At 41.5% G+C, this 21,048-nt stretch overlaps 1 protein-coding gene across 1 annotated transcript in view; it reads left to right on the forward strand.

Annotated features, from left to right (window-relative positions):
• ACOT13 (acyl-CoA thioesterase 13) overlaps positions 1-21,048 on the forward strand; it is a 33,096-nt gene that overhangs the window by 7,842 nt on the left and 4,206 nt on the right. The gene's annotated exons all lie outside the window — the stretch shown is intronic.

A 21,048-nucleotide genomic window follows, 5' to 3' on the forward strand; every position in this document is an offset into this window, starting at 1 on the left:
ACCCGGGAGAGGGAGCTTGCAGTGAGCTGAGATCTAGCCACTGCGCTCCAGCCTGGGCGACATAATGAGACTCCGTCTCAAAAAAAAAAAAAAGAGAAACTGACCTTATTTTATCTTTCAAATTTGGACCTTACTGTCTCGTGCCCACCTCTTCTTCGATAGTCCCTGGGCCTTGAGGAGTTAAATGCCTTTAATTTCTGGCCCTGTGTCTCAGGAATGAAGTTTCTTTTGATTGGCATCTTCTACGGGGCCTGAAGATGAGGCTTCAGTTGCTGTCAGTGTTTAAGATTTAGCAGGACTTGGAGTCCTTTTTAGACCCAGGAGTCAAAGCCCGGTAACTCAGTGTCACAAGGACTTTAGTCTGATGTGCTTCCCTTTGTGGGTAATCTGACCTTTCTCTCTGACTGCCCTTAACATTTTTCCCATCATTTCAACGTTGGTGAATGTGACAATTATGTGTCTTGGAGTTGCTCTTCTCGAGGAGTATCTTTGTGGTGTTCTCTGTATTTCCTGAATTTGAATGTTGGCCTGCCTTGCTAGGTTGGGGAAGTTCTGGATAATATCCTGAAGAGTGTTTTCCAACTTGGTTCCATTCTCCCTGTCACTTTCAGGTTCACCAATCAGATGTAGATTTGGACTCTTCACATAGTCCCATATTTCTTGGAGGCTTTGTTCGTTTCTTTTTACTCTTTTTTCTCTAAACTTCTTGCTTCATTTCATTCAATTGATCTGCAATCACTGATACCCTTTCTTCCATTTGATCAAATCTGCTACTGAAGCTTGTACATGTGTCACGTAGTTCTCGTGCCATGGTTTTCAACTCCATCAGGTCATTTAAGGACTTCTCTACACTGTTTATTCTGGTTAGCCATTCGTCTACTCTTTTTTCAAGGTTTTTAGCTTCTTTGCAATGGGTTGGAACATCCTCCTTTAGCTCGGAGAAGTTTGTTATTACTGATCATCTGAAGCCTTCTTCTCTCGACTTGTCAAAGTCATTCTCTGTCCAGCTTTGTTCCATTAGCTAGCGAGGAGCTGCATTCCTTTGGAGAAGAGGCGCGCTGATTTTTAGAATTTTCAGCTTTTCTGCTCTGGTTTCTCCCCATCTTTGTGGTTTTACCTACTTTTGGTCTTTGGTGATGGTGACTTACAGATGGGGTTTTGGTGTGGATGTCCTTTCTGTTTGTTAGTTTTCCTTCTAACAATCAGGACCCTCAGCTACAGGTCTGTTGGAGTTTGCTGGAGGTCCACTCCAGACTCTGTTTGCCTGGGTATCACCAGCGGAGGCTGCAGAACAGCAAATGTTGCTGCCTAATCATTCCTCTGGACTCTTCATCTCACAGGGGCACCCGGCCTTATGAGGTGTCAGTCGCCCCCCTACTGGGGGGTGCCTCCCAATTAGGCTACTCGGGGGTCAGGGACCCACTTGAGGAGGCAGTCTGTCTGTTCTCAGATCTCACACTCTGTGCTGGGAGAACCACTACTCTCTTCAAAGCTGTCAGACAGGGACGTTTAAGTCTGCGGAAGTTTCTGCTGCCTTTTGTTGAGCTATGCCCTGCCCCTAGTGGTGGAGTCTACAGAGGCAGGCAGGCCTCCCTGAGCTGTGGTGGGCTCCACCCAGTTCGAGCTTTGTTTACCTACTCAAGCCTCAGCAATGGCAGACGCCCCTCCCCCAGCCTCACTGCTGCCTTGCAGTTCCATCTCAGACTGCTGTGCTAGCAGTGAGTGAGGCTCCGTGGACGTGGGGCCCTCCGAGCCAGGCGCGGGATATAATCTCCTGGTGTGCCGTTTGCTAAGGCTCTTGAAGAACCACAGTATTAGGCTGGGAGTGTCCTGATTTTCCAGGTACCGTCTGTCATGGCTTCCCTTGGCTAGGAAAGGGAATTCCCGACCCCTTGTGCTTCCAGGGTGAGGCGATGCCCTGCCCTGCTCTGTGGGCTGCACCCACTGTCCCAGAAGTCCCAGTGAGATGAACCCAGTACTTCCGTTGGAAATGCAGAAATCACCAGTCTTCTGTGTCACTCACGCTGGGAGCTGTTCCTATTCAGCCACCTTGGAACCTCCCCATGTTCAACTTTTTTTAAAAGGACACACTTTTTTTCAAGCAAGAATGTTTTCCTACTATATATATTTATTGGAAAATACCCAAATAATGAAATATCTAGTATTTAATATAACTTTATAATCTAAATTATGACATGTTTGTCTATGAATATTTATCCCATTATGTTTACCTAATTATTTTAATTGTTTACCTAGATTATGAAAACTGTGATAGTCATCATTTAAAGTTATGGAATTACCACTGCAAAATTATAACTGAGACAGTGAAAGAGATTTGACCTAACTGACTCAATCTTGCTTTTAGCTTCCAAGCTGTCCTTGTTCATTCCTGGGCATAGGCTGAACTAACCTTGGCAGAAACTTAGAGTTTAACTTTGAAACAAAGATAGTAACAGTCCTTTCCCAAAACAAGCCTCCTTACTGCCTGTGGACTAGACTGCCTAAAGCCATAGGATTAGAAGTTATGGTATTCTTACTAAATTCAAGATGCAGCTATTTTCATTAAACCAATATCAATGTCTTATCTATTAAAAATTACACAAGCAGGCCAGGCATTGTGGCTCATGCCTGTAATCCTAGCACTTTGGAAGGCCAAATCCTAGCACTTTGGAAGGCGGGTGGATCACTTGAGGTTGGAAGTTCTGGCAAGTGGAAGTGCATAAAACCTACAGAGTGCTCAAAAGTGAGTCATTCTCCTTGCTTTCTCCTCATTCTTAGATTAGTTGTTTCCTGCTTTTTTTTTTTTTTTTTTTTTGAGACAGAGTCTCTCTCTGTTGCCCAGGCTGCCATGCAGGTGGTGTGATCTCGGCTCACTGCAGCTCCGCCTCCTCGGTTCACACCATCCTCCTGCCTCAGCCTCCCGAGTAGCTGGGACTACAGGCGCCCGCCAACACACCTGGCCAATTTTTTTTTTTTTTTTTTGTATTTTTAATAGAGATGGAGTTTCACTGTGTTAACCAGAATGGTCTTGATCTCCTGACCTCGTGATCCACCCGCCTTGGCCTCCCAAAGTGCTGGGATTATAGACGTGAGCCACCTTGACCAGCCTTTTTTTTTTTTTTTTTTTTTTAAAGGAGGAACTGAGCTGTGGCCTAGGATTTTTGTGTGGTGGATCAGTATGTACTGCTAGTGGGCAGGACTCCATAGTATGTCACCACTGTTGTCATTTCCACCCTCTCTTGTGTCTGTTTCGCTCTCTAGAGGCCTGTGACCTCTGAGAGGAGTCTAAACGCCAGGTGACTGCCTTTATATGTGTTTCCTGGATGAGACTTTTTTTTTTTTTTTGAGACAGAGTCTCCCTCTGTCCTCCAGGCTGGAATGCAGTGATGTGATCTCGGCTCACTGTACCCTCCACCTCCCAGGTTCAAGTGATTCTCCTGTCTCAGCCTCCCAAGTACAGGTGCCCACCACCACGCCTGGCTAATTTTAGTATTTGTAGTAGAGATCGGGTTTCACTATGTTGGTCAGGCTAGTCTCAAAGTCCTGACTTCAAGTGATCCTTCCATCTCGCCTCCCAAAGTGCCGAGATTACAGGCATCAGGCACTGCGCCTGGCCACCATTTTTAGTATATGTGCTACCGAAGCAAGTACCTAGCCACTATTTTTAAAATGAATTTTTGTTGGGGATTTCTCTGCAAGGCCACTGCATGTCATGGGGGCTCAACCCCCAGACACTCCCACGAGGGCCCCAGTCACCCAGGGGCACCTTTTGGCTGGGAGGAGCAAACGCCTTTTCCTCTTCGGAGCTAAAAAAAAACTCAGTCTCTGATTAACCTATGAAAGCAACAGTTCAGCGCCTCACACAAATGTGCGCAGGCAAACCAAATTAAGATTAATTTTGGGAGAAAAAGCACTAGAGAAGACCCTTTGAATGCATCTTTGAACTAGAATTAGGATCCTTAAACAACAACTTCCTAGGAGAGAAAAGAAAAAAAAAAAGGTCAAGACCACTTCCTGTAAACTGCTCAGCCACCCCTAACTTTGTAGCTCTCGTCCACTATTATACAGGCCAAGGTCAAATCCTCTCATAATGCAAAGTCATCTCAGGTACCTCAAAGCCAAAAAGATTAGGTCATACAATACAGAAAAACAGAGCCTAAGACATAAAAAGAATCTGCCCATGACTCTTGAATCTCCACAAAGAAAACAGAACACCCCCAAAGGGGGTGAGTGGCACCTTTCTTCTGAATTCTTTAAAGGAGTTCAAGTAATTAGAAGCCTTCTCTAGATTTTTTTTTGGTACTACAGATGGCAAAGTGGGAAGGAGGTATAGGGTGGACTAAAAGAAAATGAAAGAACAGTTACTTTTTAAGGCAGGAAGCAAACACATAAACCAACGTGTTTTTTTTGTTCTCTCCTTTTTCTTTTGCAGCTGTGAGGTATTTTAGCCAAAATAGTGTTTGAAATGCTTGTTCCCCAGTACCATAAAGAAATAGCACTTGAATATTAATTTATTTAGTAAGGCCATTTTTACTTCCTGCAGAAAGCGTACACTCACCAGCAGTTTTGCCACAAGAGTACACAGAACAAAGGAGACAGGGTCATTTATAACCTGACGCGTCCACCCTACTGCCGTGTCCGGTTTCCCTTGGACCTCATATTCTGTATTTGTCCCAATTGGCTAGCAACTTAGAACTTTTTAAAAGGCAAAGGTAGAGCAGAACAAAGGAAGGAGGAAGTAACTTGTGGAATGCTGAGAAAGGTAAAAACACTTTTAAATAAGGAAGAAGAACAGGCTATGACCTGATGCTTGCTTGGACCAGTATAAGCATGCCAGGGCACATATTTAGAAACACAGGTCTTTGAATAATTTTTTCTTCTAAGAGAAGTTACTCTATTCCTAATTGGATGGGGAGGAAAGTCTGAAGAGGAACCTCTACTTTACTTTTTACAATATTGCCCCTCTTTTTTATTTCATAATTCCTCTTCAAACTTGTTTAATATGTTTTGACTTAATTGCTTTGTTTGTCCTTCTAAAAGAAGTAACTTTTTTTTTTTTAATACAGTGGAGGAGAGTTAGGAGTTAACTCTGTAAGAGTGACAGAGACAAGTTTTTGTATAAAACTTTGAAGGCAGGGAATAATATAACAGTCTACAGCAATAATAAGAGCGAATGAGGTGAGAATTGAAGTTAATTTTTTTTTTAATTTATAGTTACCTACCAGAACAATGTGCATTTAAATTTTGCAGCTATTTGATTTTGTGCTTTAAACTTACTTGGCACTTCTCACAGGACCTTAATAACATTTGTGTAAACCTGAGGATTAAAGGACTCAAGGAGTTTCCTTTGGCCTGCAGTGTTTTGTTTTTACCTTTTTAGGTTGATGAAATGCCAGGGTTAAGGGGATAGTCAACTGGTTTAGAGCACAAGTACTCCTCCAATTATTTGGCAGTGTCCAGTAAAGGTCCTCCACAGTACCACTATATATTTGCTTGGGGATGGCTAGGCATGGACTGATGGACGAGCTCTTGGAAAGGCTTGAGCTTCTTGTATCTTTTTATGTTTTCAAGGAGCATCACATTTTCCTCCTGCCGTGAGAGGCACAAAGTAAACTTGGCATTTAGAAATGGAAGCGGTATCGCCCTCAGGGGCTGACCCACAGGGTGTTGAATTTTAGGAAATAGCAGAGAGAGCTTAGTATGATGGATTATCCCAAGCAGTGTGATTTTGAAAAAGAGCCACCATACAGTCCTGAAGGGGGCCTGCCTCTCCATACCTGTGGGTATGTCTCACAAAGTGGAGACAAGAGACTGAGAAAAGAAATAAGACACAGAGACAAAGTATAGAGGAAGAAAAGTGGGCCCAGGGGACTGGCACTCAGCATACGGAGGACCCGCACCGGCACTGATCTCTGAGTTCCCTCAGTATTTATTGATCACTATCGTTACCATCTCCGTGAGGGGGATGTGGCAGGACTATAGGATAATGGTGGGAGAGGGTCAGCAGGAAAACGTGAGCAAAGGACTCTGTGTCATAAATAAGTTTCAGGAAAGGTGCTGTGCCTGGATGTGCACGTAGGCCAGATTTATGTTTGACTTTATATAAGCATCTCAGTGCAATAAAGAGCAGTATTGCCGCCAGCATGTCTCACCTCCAGCCATAAGGCGGTTTTCTCCTATCTCAGTAAACAGAATGTATGATCAGGTTTTACGCCAAGACATTCCTTTCCCAGGGACGAGCAGGAGACAGATGCCTTCCTCTTATCTCAACTGCAGAGAGGCCACCTTCTTTCACTAATCCTCCTCAGCACAGACCCTTTACGGGTGTCCGGCTGGGGGACTGTCAGGTCTTTCCTTCCCATAAGGCCATATCTCAGGCTGTCTCAGTGGGGAGAAACCTTGGACAACACCCAGGCTTTCTTGGGCAGAGGTCCCTGTGGCCTTCCACATGCATTGTGTCCCTGGGTACTCGATACTGGAGAATGGTGATGACTTTTACCAAGCATACTGCCTGCAAACACAATTTTAACAAAGCACATCCTACACAACCCTAAATCCATTAAACCTTGAGTCAACACAGCACATGTTTCTGTGAGCACAGGTTTGGGGCTAGGGTTACAGATTAACAGCATCTCAAGGCAGAAGAATTTTTCTTAGTACAGATCCAAATGAAATTTCTTATGTCTTCCTTTTTCTACATAGACACAATAACAGTCTGATCTCTTTTTCTTTCCCCTACACAGTCCATATCTGGTCAACGAGGAGACCATCTGAGTGGAAAGGAAATAATCTGGGCCTCTGGTCTACCGTGCATACAAGCATTATAATCGCTTTTATTTAAAGTGCAAATGGATTATTTAATCCATTTCAGCCAGGCATTTGCAGCTTGATATTTTGTCTTGATGGCTAAGGTCTGTCTTAGATCTCTTATTTTTAAAATAGACAACCTAGTTTTAGTAGATGTAGGAGCAACTGGTGTGGGATCCAGAACTGAGGCTACTGAAGAAGGGGGAGATGGGGGAAAAAATGCGTATTTTAAAAATACCTAGGGGGTCTTTTCCATTTATGTCAATCCCCATACCATAGAAGTGACTAAGGGCAGGTCTAGAGTTAGTTAAGGTGGACGTGGTGATAAAGAGAAGGACAGGGTTATATTGATAAGGCTGACAGTTAGAAGGGGTAGTCCTTTTAGTGAAATAGATGAGGGGTTTTAGATCTGCACAAACCTTTTTCATGAAAGTCAACTTTGCTCCTGAGTAGTTTAAGGGACGTAGTCCCATTTACTACAAGGTTGCCAGGCTGTAGGAGCAGAAAATTGACATTTTTTCTGCAGGTCATTACAACAATGAGTGCTAGGGGTAACTGTGTCAATTAGAGGGCTGGGACATAAATGTTTGTGTGAAAAGGCTAGCTGCTGCTGATCTTTCACATTTGCACAAGGTATGACAGACCAAGCATTAAAGGCAATGGTCTGAGGTGAGTCAGACTTAGTTACAAAGGAGCTAGTAACAGAACAAGGAAAGGAAAGGAAGCAATATAGAAGGTATATGAAAATTAAGCTTTCTTTAACTGAGTAGGATTTGATTCTAGTATAGTAACCAATGATTCTGAGAGGAAGATGTTTTCTTGACTCGAGTATGGTGGGTTCATTTTTTTTCTCAGCTATGCGGATGGCAGTCTCAGTGGTTAACAGCATAAAATAGGGTTCTTCCTAGGCTGGCTTGAGTTTCTTTTTCTTTCTGTCTTTTGATTAGGACGTGGTTTTCAGGCTGGTGCTCGTGTACTGGCAATTCTAAAAGACTTTTAGTTCCAAGGGAAGGGCAAGTAGAAAATACATTAAGTATATAATTTCTGCTGCATATCCTGGGGCTTGAGCTTGAGGCCTCACGGTGATGTCCCTTGCCCTACTCCCACTCAGCGCCGCCTACGGGACGCTGCAGCCCTGCCCCCTTTTAATGTTTGGCCTTCTTGTGGCCTTCACTGCCCCTGTGCGCCCTGGCCTTGGGGAGAAGGGGTCTTGTGACTTACCTGGCTGCCTTTAGGCCTTCAGAAAGCCAAACACCATTTGATATTTGACAATGTTTTTGTATGAGTTTATGCCAGATAAGTTAACATTTACCTTTATATTAATGTGCTATTAATGTTAAATGTAATTTTAATAAAATCTTGTAGACATTATTTACCGAATTTTAATGTCTGATGATAAGGTAGACTTTTATAGACTCTTTTTAACTTTTTATAATTTTTGTTGAAGAGCAGGTTAGTGCTTTAAGAAAAATATATTGTGCTTTTATTTTAATGTCCAGTTCACAGAAAAACTGGATGACACCCCTTTATCTTTAGCCGATATGTTTACACACAGAATTTTCTTTATAATTAACATTTTAAAACTTGCTTAAACCTTTAAAACAAAAAAAAAATTTTTTCGCCTTTAACGTAGGTAAAAATCCATATTATGCCTCCTCATAATCCTGTTACTAAAAGTATATATTTTTTTTACATATCTTGTACATGAACTGTTTTTTAAAATAATTTTACATTCAGGAGGCCTAATTACTTTTAAATTATACAATATTTCTTGCATAAATTCCTTTTTATAGCTTTTCTTATGATTTTCACAATCTTCAACATGTCTTAACTTTCTGCCTTCCTTTTACACTATTTCTTTTTCTAGTTTCACCCTCTGTGTCTTCCTTTGATTTCTGTCTCTTCCAGTTTCTCTCTTACTTACTGTTTCCCTCTATTTTTCTGTCTCTCTCTCTCATTTGCACTCTATTTTCCCCTCTGTCTGTCATCCTGTTTCCCTTTCTTTTCCCAAGTTCTCCCACTCCTGCTGCCAGGAAGGGGGCCATCAGAGGTACTGTTTACAAAAAGAGTTTCATGAATAAGTAAGTTCAGGAAACACTGATGTATCCTTTTTTTAAAAATTTAGTAAAATACACATAACATAAAATGTAATACCTGTGTTAGTCGATTTGCGTTGCTATAAAGGAATACCTGAGACTGGGTAATTTATAAAGAAAAGAGTATTATTTGACTCACAATTCTGCAGGCTGTACAAGAAGTGGGGTGCTTGCTTCTGGATGAGGGCCTCGGGAAGCTTACAATCATGTCTGAAAGCAGAGTGTGAGCAGGTGTGTCAGATGGCAAGCGAGAGGGAGTGCCACACTCTTTTTTTTTTCTTTTCTTTTCTATTTGTTTCTATTCTTTTTCTTTTCTTTTCTTTCTTTTTTTCTTTCTTTTTCTCTCTCCTTTCTTTCTCTTACTCTTTCTGTCTTTTCTTCTCTCTTTCTCTTTTCTCTCTTCTCTTCTTTTCTTTCTTCTTACAGGATCTCACCCTGTCACCCAGGCTAGAGTACAGTGGCACATTCACAGCTCACTGCAGCCTCAGCCTCCTGGGCTCAAGCAATCCTCCTTGCCTCAGCCTCCCATGTAGCTGGGACCACAGGAGCGTGCCACCACATCCAGCTAATTTTTTAAATTTTTTGTAAAAACAGGCCTCACTTTGTTGCTTAGGCTGCTACACTCTTTTAAACAATCAGATCTTGCATGAGCAAGAAGGGCACCAAGCCATTTGTGAGAGATCTATCCCCATTACCCAAACACCTCTCACTAGGCCCTACCTCAGCATTAGGGATCACATTTCAACATGAGATTTGGAGGAAACACACACCATCTTAACCATTTCTGAGTGTATAGTTTTTAATATTAATTACATCCTCATTGTTTTGCACCACTACCCATCTCCAGAAACTCTTTCCACCTTGCAACACTGGAACTACGACCCATTAAAAAATAACTCTCCATTTCTCCTTGCCCCCAGCTCTGGCTACCACCATTCTACTTTCTGTCTCTATGAAATGACTACTCTAGGTACTTCATGTAAGTGGAGATATTGTATCCCTTTTACATATTAAAACTTTTGAGTAGTTCTGCAGTAAATAAATATGCTTAACATTATCGTGTTTAAGTTATTCGCCATTGAAACTTTCCTCTCACAGTAACACGTGGAGGAACATACATTGGGAATATCAACTGATAGGCACTGTGCTAGGATCCAGAAATACCATGTGGAGTCCAACACACATAGAAATAAGGAGTGGAATTCCAAAGGAAGGCAAAGTGTAAAGTCATCTTTATGGAAATGAGTGATGAAGGTGAATACCTGAATGAGATGTCAAGAGGAGGAACACACTGGAGAGAAGCAGTAAAGATTTAGGACTGAACCTTAAAGACATACAGGCTTGAGAGAAAGAAAGCATGTAAAGAAGACAGAAATGGTTAGAAAGGTAAGAATAGATCTTTTTTTTTTTTTTTTTTGAGACAGAGTCTCACTTTGTTGCCTAGGCTGGAGTGCAATGGCACAATCTCGGCTCACTGCAACCTCTGCCTCCCAGGTTCAAGCATTTCTCCTGCTTCAGCCTCCATAGCAGCTAGGATTACAGGCACGTTCTACCATGCCTGGCTAATTTTTGTATTTTAGTAGAGACGGGGTTTCACCATGTTGGCCAGGCTGGTCTCAAACTCCTGACCTCAAGTGATCCTCCTGCCTCAGCCTCCCAAAGTGCTAGGATTATAGGCGAGAGCCACCGCGCCCAGCCAAAAGAATAGATCTTATACTTACTATTAATAGACAACTTATAGATTTTGGACTGACTACAAAAGGGCAGTGATATTCAAAATTTATCAACATGATATGCCAATAGATATTTTCAAGTTCATTGGTCATTAAAACTGTCTTATGTATAAGCAGTACCCAAGACAAAATAAGGCATATTTTTTTCAAAGATCTATGTACAAAAAAAATTGTTGCAGCATTATTTGTGATATCAAAAGTGGGAAATAGCTGGGCATGGTGGCTCATACCTGTAATTCCAACACTTTGGGAGGCGAACGCAGTAGGATAGCTTGAGCCCAGGAGTTTGAGACCAGCCTAGGCAACAAAATGAGACCCCGACTCTACAAAAAATTTTTTAAATTAACCAGGTGTGGTGGTGTGTGCTTGTGGCCCCAGCTGCACAGGAGGCTAAGGTGAGAGGAACCCTTGAACCCAGGAGGTCGAGGCTGCATTGAGCTATGATCATGCCACTGCACTTCAGCCTGGGCAACAAAGTGAGATCCTGTCTCAAAAAAAAAAAAAATTGTCTGAGGGGAAATAACCTAAATGTCCAACCATGGGAGAATTAGTAAAAGAAATCACAGTAACTGCATGTGACTGAGTCCTGTGTTACTATAAGTCACATCTTAACAATGATTTACTAACAGGAGCATGTCATTAAATGTTGTGCACAACCTTAAAAAGAACTTTCAATCGTTTATTTTTAAAAACATCTACATAGCACTGTGTGTCAGGCAGTATGCACTTTGTTCATCTGAACTCATCTTTTTATGGCAAGAGATACAATAAAAGTCAAAATACAACAGTCTGGAATTTCACCATATGAATTGGTGTTAAAATTTGATAGGTAAAAAGAACTGTAGAGACAGACTGTAATAGGTAAGTAGGCACAAAAGACATAAAGAGGCTGTTCACAGAAAAAAGGCAATAAACATTAAAGGATGCTTAAAAGCACTGTTAGTCTGGCTAATGCTAGTTAAAACCACGAGATACTATGTTTTGTTTATCAGAGTGTAAAAATTAAGGTAATATGCATTATTGTTAACCAATGAGGAAACAACATATTCATTACTGTTGGAAAATCTGGCAGATGTGTTAAATTTAAAATATGGCTGCATGTGGTGGCTCACACCTGTAATCCCTTTGGATTTTGGGATTTGGGAAGCCAAGGAGGGCAGATCACTAGAAGTCAGGAGTTCGAGACCAGCCTGGCCAACATGGTGAAACCTCGTCTCTACTAAAAATGCAAAAATTAGCCGGGCATGGTGGTGGTGCCTGTAGTCCCAACTACTAGGGAGACTGAGGCAGAAGAATTGTTTGAACCCGGGAGGTGGAGGCTATAGTGAGCTGAGATTGCACCACTGCACTCCAGCCTGGACAACAAGAAAGAGACTGTCTCAAAAAAACAAAAAATAAAAAACAAAAAAAACTTTATATACTCTTATATACTCTTATACCCAGCTATCTAATTTTGTCAATCTATCCTATACAAATAAAGCATCTTTGTGATGGTAAAAAAAAAATATATAGAAATAACACGTATTTTAAGAAATAGCGGCCGGGCGCCGTGGCTCAAACCTGTAATCCCAGCACTTTGGGAGGCCGAGACGGGCGGATCACGAGGTCAGGAGATCGAGACCATCCTGGCTAACACGGTGAAACCCCGTCTCCACTAAAAAATACAAAAAAAAAAAAAAAAACTAGCTGGGCGAGGTGGCGGGCGCCTGTAGTCCCAGCTACTCGGGAGGCTGAGGCAGGAGAATGGCGTAAACCTGGGAGGCGGAGCTTGCAGTGAGCTGAGATCCGGCCACTGCACTCCAGCCTGGGCGACAGAGCCAGACTCCGTCTCAAAAAAAAAAGAAATAGCTTGACAAATTCTAGTATATTCATAGTAGGGAATACCACAGAGCTATTGAAAGAGATCTCTATACATTGGGCTGGAGGCTGCGCATGGTGTCGTGCCTTCTCTTTTTGGGTCACTTAAGCCCAGGAGTTTTGAGTCCAGCCTGGGCAAAATAGAGAGACCCCATCTCTAAAAAAATTAAAAACAAATAAATTGAGCTAGAGAAATGACTGTGATACATTGGGAAGAGAAAAATGAAAGCTGCCAAGTAATGTATGTAATATCCCATTTTTGTAATTGAATAAAAGGTAAGAAAAATACCCTTTAAAAAATTGTATACCCTGTGTGTATATGAGTAAGCCTAGGGAATGGTATAGAATGATACTCAGCACTGAAAGGGTAGTAGGTAGGAAATTGTACTTTTATACTGCTTTATATATGTAAAATGAATTTTTTTTGTAATTAAAAATTTAATAAAAACTAAGATGACTCAGAGATAGGACTTCTTTTTTTTTTTTTTTGAGACGGAATCTTGCTTTGTCGTCCAGGCTGAAGTGCAGTGGCCGGATCTCAGCTCACTGCAAGCTCCGCCTCCCAGGTTCATGCCATTCTCCTGCCTCAGCCTCCCGGGTAGCTGGGACTACAGGCGCCCGCCACCTCGCCCGGCTAGTTTTTTTTTGTATTTTTTTAGTAGAGACGGGGTTTCACGGTGTTAGCCAGGATGGTCTCCATCTCCTGACCTTGTGATCCGCCCGTCTCGGCCTCCCAAAGTGCTGGGATTACAGGCTTGAGCCACCGCGCCCGGCCCAGAGATAGGATTTAAGGAATCAACATACAATTTGTGAAATAATAACTCAAGAGTTACTCATATTGTAGGGGAAAGGAACGTGGCATAAACTCACAGCAAATATAACTATTTTATAAAATTATAATTTTAGCAGTAGTGAATGGATGACCAATTTCAAGAGAAATGATGAATACATTTTCTCTGCCATGGTAGATAGTCAAGATTTAATTCTTTCTTTGTAAATCCTCTGAGCTACTGCTGAATTAAAAACAGAACACTGAAGAAAAACTGTAGTTTTTACTTGACTATCCTAAGAGTTCCAGGACTTTGTAGCATACAAAGTGAACAGGGATGATTTAAACTTCTTTGTGCCTGTTTTGTTTTATGTGACAAATGGGCTATTCCCCTGGCCTTGGTGTGCCCTATTTGCATTCCTTCAGAGCATCATCCCCTCCTGGGAACTACCGTACTAGATTCCAAACTGAAGCTCAGTTGCAAAAATTCTACACAATTTGTGCTTTCCCTCTTTTAAGGAGAACTGGAAGTGTGGACAAACATTTCCCAAATCCTCAATCTATGGAAGACAGGATAAGAAAGGCTCCTTCCCTATCAGCCCACTTCTTCCAGGTTCAAGGCAGTAGAGAACCTGTGTATGAGAGAAGTCTTGCCGATGAGATCCATGTGATAGAGGCCTTCAGAGCACCCACCTTTATAGGCATTCCAGAATGATTCAATAAAATCTGCCACTTATCAGCCTTTAGGGAGGAAAAATATAGTGATTTTTTAAATCATTAAATTTTGTTTTAGTGGGATAGTAATTGTTTTTATTCTTTGGTAGCATATCTGTCACCACCACCACTATTTCAATGAACAAAAGCAGGGTTACTTAAGCTTAGCTAACTAACCTTCAGGGAATATTTAATTCCTGTTTGCTCTTCCCTAGGGCTTTGTTTTGCTTTCCATGGCATTAGTTTAGCAACTCTTGTTACTTTTGCCATTCTCTTATAACCCTTGCTGTTTTGTACACTCCCTGAGGACTAGGGCTCACCTTTGGATCCTCTACCCTTGCCGCATTTGCCTGCCATTTTCACTCATCCTTCAAGTCCTTTGCAGGTGACACCTGCTACCTCTGAGAAGCCTTCCCTGGCAGCCCCGAATGTCTTCCTCTGATCTACTTCTACACCTTGACTAACTTTTGTTATAGAACTTTATATTATTGAAAATATCTGCTGATTTGTCTGTCTTCCCTCTATACTTTTTCCTTGGGAGCAAGTCCATATGCTTAATAACCATTTGTCAAAGGGAACTTTAGTGCCTAGTGGAAGGTGCCCAGTCGAATGCCTTTTACATAGAATATTCTCCCTATAGTTTGTTCAGTTAGTTGCTGAAGCCACTAAATATTGGGCATACTGTTACAGAATGCTCCTCGTTGATCTTCAAGTTTCAGTGTATTCATTCACTCAACAAATATTTGGGTGCCTACTATGTGCCTACACCCTTACTGAGCCAGAGACATACATTCCTTTAGGAAAGAATGTATGTTAGCTACTAAAACATTGCTAGTCTAGGTACTGGAGATACATCAGTGAACACAACTGACAAAAATCCCTGCACGCAACGGAAGTTCTATTTTAGTGGAGCAAATCAAACACTAAACAAAATAAATAAAGGAAATACATAGTATGTTAGATGGTGATAATTGCTATAAAGGAAATAAAGGTGGAAGATAGAGTATTGGTGCAGGAGAACTTAAATCCACCCCCCACCCTGCCCCAAGATGTATATTCCTGTAAGTTCTTTTTTTTAAGAAGTTCAATTTTAAATCTTATCTGGAAAGATATCACTGAAACAGTGACATTTCAATAAAGACCTGAGAAAGTCATGAATATTGAAGAAGAAGAGTGTTCCAGGAAGGGCAATAAAAAGTGTAAAGGCCCTCAGACTCCATTGCTGTGCTTTTCATTGTTTGAGGGCTCCATTAGAGAGGGTTTTAAGCAGACAAGTAACATAATTTGACTTCTACAGCTGCTCTTTGACTTACGAAGGGGTCACATTGGGATAAGCCCATCATAAATTGAGATACTTTCAACTTAACAATAGTTTTATCTGAACATAAAGTCAAGGATCATGCTGAATGCATATCACTTTTGCACTGTTGTTTTCTGTCAAGCACTGTTTATATTTTCAAAGGAGCACTCTTGTTGCTAATATTGAGACTAAACACGGGGGTGGTGGCAAGGGCAGAAATAGGGAGATAAATTGGACGTCAACTGCAACAACTCAGGAGAGAAATATATCCTTTATCCTTCTGAGTAAATCCAATATCAAGTCTGGTCTTTGAATGACTAGTTAAATCTAAGACTTAAGAGCCAGCAAAGGAGACTGGGGAGTGGCTGGTAGAGTAGGAGGAAAGCCAGGAGGAGGTGGTGTCATGAGAATTAAGGGAAGCCCAGGAAAAGTTCACGATGTCACCAAATGCTGAGAGGTCACTTAAGGAAGAGAGAGGCTGCCAAGGGTCCTTTGAGTTTTGTAGTTAGGTCATAGTTGACCTCAGCAATAGAAATAATTTTAAGAAAATACATGCCAAACTATACAAACAAAAATTTGTTTGATAATAGTTTTTATAATAAGGATGCAAATTAAAGTGTTGTTGTTATTTTGGGGACAGGGTCTCAGTCTTGCCACCCAAGCTGTAGTGCAGTGGCACGATCCCAGCTTACTGTAACCTTGACCTCTCAGGCTCAAGCGATGCTCCCCACCCCAGCTTCCCTGGGAGCTGGGACTACAGGCACATGCCACCATGCCTGGCTCATTGTTTAAAATTTTTATAGAGTTGGGTTCTTGCTGTGTTGCCCAGGCTGGTCTCAAACTCCTGGACTCAAGCAATCCTCCTGCCTCAGTCTCCCAAAATTAAAGTGTTTTGATCACCTGTGACATACCAGGCCTTGTCCTAATTTGAATTTTAATCTTAATTTTTACAAAACCCTATGAGGGCAGTACAGTACGTTATCTCTACAGATGGGGAAACCTCAGTTCAGGGTCTTGCCTAAGTCTGATTCCAGAACCACTACTCTTAACCATTAAGCGGAAGTCACCTGTGTAATGAAGCTACTAGAACATATATTATAAAGCAGAAATGCTGGACTGATAACAGCAATATGGTTGAACCATGGTACTTTTATAGCATGTACCTTTCTAGAGCCCCTTGAACATAAATGTCATCTGTGTTTGTTGCTGTTGCTACCCCATCACACTGCCACATCCTGTCTTTTTACCTCCTTTCCTGCTTATATGAAGGTGCATTCATACGCTGTCCTTAGAATGCCTGTCATCTGCAGTGTCACACAAAGTTAACAATGTCCATCATCAGGGAAAATTGCTTGAAAACAGCCTTATTCACAAATATACACATAGAAAATTCTCATCCATTAAGACTGTCTGTTTTTTCTCTATGCTTCTGTATACAGTCTTCTTTTTGGGGTGGCTCACGTTTATGTACACAGATATTCTCATACCATATGTCACACTCCTGTGCTTTAGGCCCATTACAGACACCCTTACTGAGCCAGAGACATACATTCCTTTATCTGTTTAGCAGAGGGAGTGGTGGTGAGTTGCACAGCAGCCAGCAGCAGTTACAGTGATGGCAGTAGCTTATTTATTTATCCCACTGCTCAGCAGAATGCAACTCTTTTAAAGACCAGAATGATCTGAAATGCCAAGGCTTAAAGAGAACTCTTGGTACTCAGCCTCCTAAAGGACCATCTCAGTGATGAATAACAGCATCTTCACTGCTGTTATTAGGCAGCCTTCTCCCTATCTTTACTGAAAAAGTGAGGAAAGGAGAGACTCTGTGTCATGTGGAGTGTCTCTTTGTGATGAATTTTAGCTCAGATGGGAGAGGGTGAGGGACTATGGCAACCTGAGTCTTTTTTGAGACGGAGTCTCACTCTGTCGCCTAGGCTGGAGTGCAGTGGTGTGAACTCAGCTAACCGCAACCTCCGCCTCCCAGGCTCAAGGGATTCTCCTGCCTCAGCCTCCCAAGTAGTTGGGATTACAGGCATACCCCACCATGCTTGGCTGATTTTGTATTTTTAGTAGAGAGAGTTTCACCATGTTGGCCAGGCTGGTCTTGAACTATTGACCTCAAGTGATCTGCCTGCCTCGGCCTCCCAAAGTGCTGGGATTACACAAATGAAGTTGTATAAACTCGTATGAATGCATGAAGTACAAGGAAGAGACAGCATGATACAGGGCCAATATATAAAAGGGACAGATGACTGTATATGCGTGTGTACATGGAAGCATTTTTATGATATACTGAGGAGCCCATTGTGGCAAATAGTGCTGATCCATAAAAGTTCTTGCCAACCTATTGCAGTTGTCCAATCTGCAGGATCCCGGGACTGAACATATCTGGACAGTTCTCTGTATGGTTAGGCCATGGCAGGTAAATTTTTGACCCCTTGACATCATAAAAGCCTCCATACCATCTTTACCAAGACACCTAAGGAATCAGGACCCAGTTGTCTGTAGCAGTCCAGGTGATATGTGAGGGCAGGCTGTTTTGCATAATGGTTAAACCTGAGACATCCTAGTTAAACTTAGACTAGCTGTTTCTCATCTATAAAATGAAGACAATAGTGTTCACTTCAAACATTGGCAGGACTGAGACAGCACATGTCAGATTGCTCAGCATGGTCTCTAACATGGAGTTAGCTATGTTGATATAACTGAATAAACAAATGTGTGCCCTACAGCCCATCTTTACCAAGGCTGACATGTTTTTTTCACAGGGTTCTCTCCCTATTCCCCTTCCTCATCAGAAAGAAGTTAGCTTTGCATTGGCCTCTTCCCCAACAAGACTACTGATTAGCTCTGGGAGGGTGGGCAGGACATTCCTTCATCATCTTCTGTTGGTTTAATTCTCTTATTTGACTTGAGGAGACAAGAATTGAACATATAAAGGCATTTATATTGCCATATCAGGCTGCCCAGCACAAAATTTTCTCTATGCCAATGTAAATTTTAAAACAATTTTATTAGTATGTCCTTTGGCCTTTCAAGTTGGGGGGAAAAAGTCAAAACCAGTATTCTGTACTAGAAAAATCTGATATTTGTCTTACATTTTGCCATCCCAGCCAAAGTTAGGTAATCAAATGGAACTTTAAGAACTAAGCTTTACTGAACAAACTGTGCCTTAAAATACATTAAAACTGAGGCGCAGTGGCTCATGCCTGTCATCTCAGCATTTTGGGAGGCCAAGGCGGGTGGATCACCTGAGGTCAAGAGTTCAAGACCAGCCTGGCTAACATGGCAAAACCCCATCTCTACTAAAAATACAAAAATTAGCCAGGTGTGGTGGCACGCACCTGTAGTCCCAGCTATTCTGGAGGGTGAGGCAGGAGAATCACTTGAACCTGGGAGGCGGAGGTTATAGTGAGCCGAGATTGCACCAGTGCACTCCAGCCTGGGTGACAGAGCAAGACTCTATCTCAAAAAACAAAAACAGAAACACCACATTAAAACTACCTTTGCTGTCTACAAGCCGCTCATATTTAGTTCTATTTCTTAAACTGCCTGGATTTTCCCCTTATCTTCACCTGGCTAACTCCTGCCTGTTCTTCAAGACTCAGATGTCATTTTCCAGGAAGCCCTTCCTAATGTCTTTTCCCTGGAAATATACACTTTCAAAAGTTAGATATCTTGACTCCAAGAAACCTGTATTTATTCTGTCTACAACAGTTTCTTCCAGTGCAGTTTATGTGCTCATCTCTTCCTTTAGACACTGAACCCACTAGGAGCAGGGATTAAACTTCATTCATTTTTTACATTGCCAATGCCTGCTATAAAGAATCACATAAATGTGTGACTGAGGTGAGTTTACACCTTATTCTTGCTCGGTTGTGTATTATTAGTTTATGAGGACATCTTGTGGCTAGATCATTTATTGCTATAAACAGATGATCATAGGCCAGGCGCAGTGGCTCACGCCTCTAATCCCAGCACTTTGGCACCTAGGCGGGTGGATCACCGGAGGTCAGGAGTTCGAGACCAGCCTGGCCAACATGGTGAAACCTCATCTCTCCTAAAAATACAAAACTTAGCTAGGTGTGGTGGCATGTGCCTGTAATCCCAGCTACTTGGGAGGCTGAGGCAGGAGGATCGCTTGAACCTGGAGGGCAGAGTACGTAGTGAGCCGAGATCAAGCCACTGCACTCCAGCCTCAGCAACAGAAAAGGACAAAACAAAAAACAAAACAAAACAAACCAACAACAAAAAAGATCCTGTTCTAAAATTTATTTTTGACATTGATTTACCTGTTGTGCAAAACATGACATAATATTGTTTAGGATGTTTTGTATCGCATGGTTCTGTTTTCCTTCAGAGCCTTCAACAATAAAACCACTAAATAGGTGGTTTGTGAAACTCTCAACTGTCTTCCTGGTGGGAGTCATAAAGGCCACTACATACCTAGAGATGTTACTTATATATAGTTAGTGATTAGGGAGATAAGAAGGTGGAAAGACTTACATCTAAATCTCAGTTTTTATCACATCTTGGGTGACCTTGAAAATAAATCACTCTGAATTTTAAGTTCTCTGCAAATGGATGTTGTCTCTTCCTTATTATATATAATACATGTAAGTGGTTGGCACAGTGCCTAGTATATCACAGTGCCTAATAAATGGTACTTATCTAGAATATAACCAACCATTTAATGCTTGAGACATCCCTCTACTCCCAAATACAACAGACACACCAAATATTCGTCCATATTCTTCCTGAACACCTCTAGTGAGAGCGAAAATTAATGTTGCTGGATGCAGCACATTCCATTCACGGCTCAGCTCTAAGTTCTAAATACTATACCATGGTGGTTTTTCCTAGTAATTTAAACATAAATACATAAGAAAACTTACCTTTCTATAAGTTGTCTTTTTAAAGATGTTTGATATAAAAATCATATTTTTTTTTTTTTGAGACAGTCTCCCTCTGTCATCCAGGCTGGAGTGCAATAGCACGATCTCAGCTCACTGCAATCTCCACCTCCCGAGTTCAAGCTATTCTCCTGCCTCAGCCTCCTGAGTAGCTGAGATTACAGGGGCGCGCCACCATACCCAGCTAATTTTTGTATTTTTAGTAGAGACAAGGTTTCACCATGTTGGTAAGGCTGGTCTCAAACTCCTGACCTCGTGATCCACCTGCCTCAGCCTCCCAAAGTGCTGGGATTATAGACATGAGCCACCATGCCCAGCCAAAAATCATAAAATTGTAAATACATTGTTGCATATGTTTATGTAATACTTTTTCCTTATACTTACTGTAAATGGGGCTACACCTTAAAAGCAGTAACTTACTTTGCTGGATTTGTTACACTTACACTTTATACTAACATGGGTTTATAGTATAAAAGTTTTTCTTAAATGCTAGTAACTCAGTGACTGAATTTGTCTTTTAAGTTGAACTGTTCATTAAGTGACTTAAAATGTTAATATTATTCTGCTTGTACAAAACTAGGAAACAACAAATTGAAACTATAATGAGTTAACAGATCTCAGCTGGGTGTCTTTGTTGGTGTCAAAGGTCCAATGAGACATTAAAAAATGCCAGGCATCATACATATGACTGAAAAGCTCAGACTGAATGTTTGATTTCTGCAGAGGAGTGGAGATCAGCCAATACTACTATTTTTTCACTAAACACTCCTTTTTCTTTAAAAATGACTTGCATAAGGGTCAATTTCTATCAGAGAGATTGGTGATTTACTTGAATTCCTGAGTCAACTTTTTTCAGAAG

This window comes from Trachypithecus francoisi, unplaced genomic scaffold (genome assembly GCF_009764315.1).
Source record: "Trachypithecus francoisi isolate TF-2019V2 unplaced genomic scaffold, Tfra_2.0 Lachesis_group10, whole genome shotgun sequence".
Taxonomy (NCBI): Eukaryota; Metazoa; Chordata; class Mammalia; order Primates; family Cercopithecidae; genus Trachypithecus; species Trachypithecus francoisi.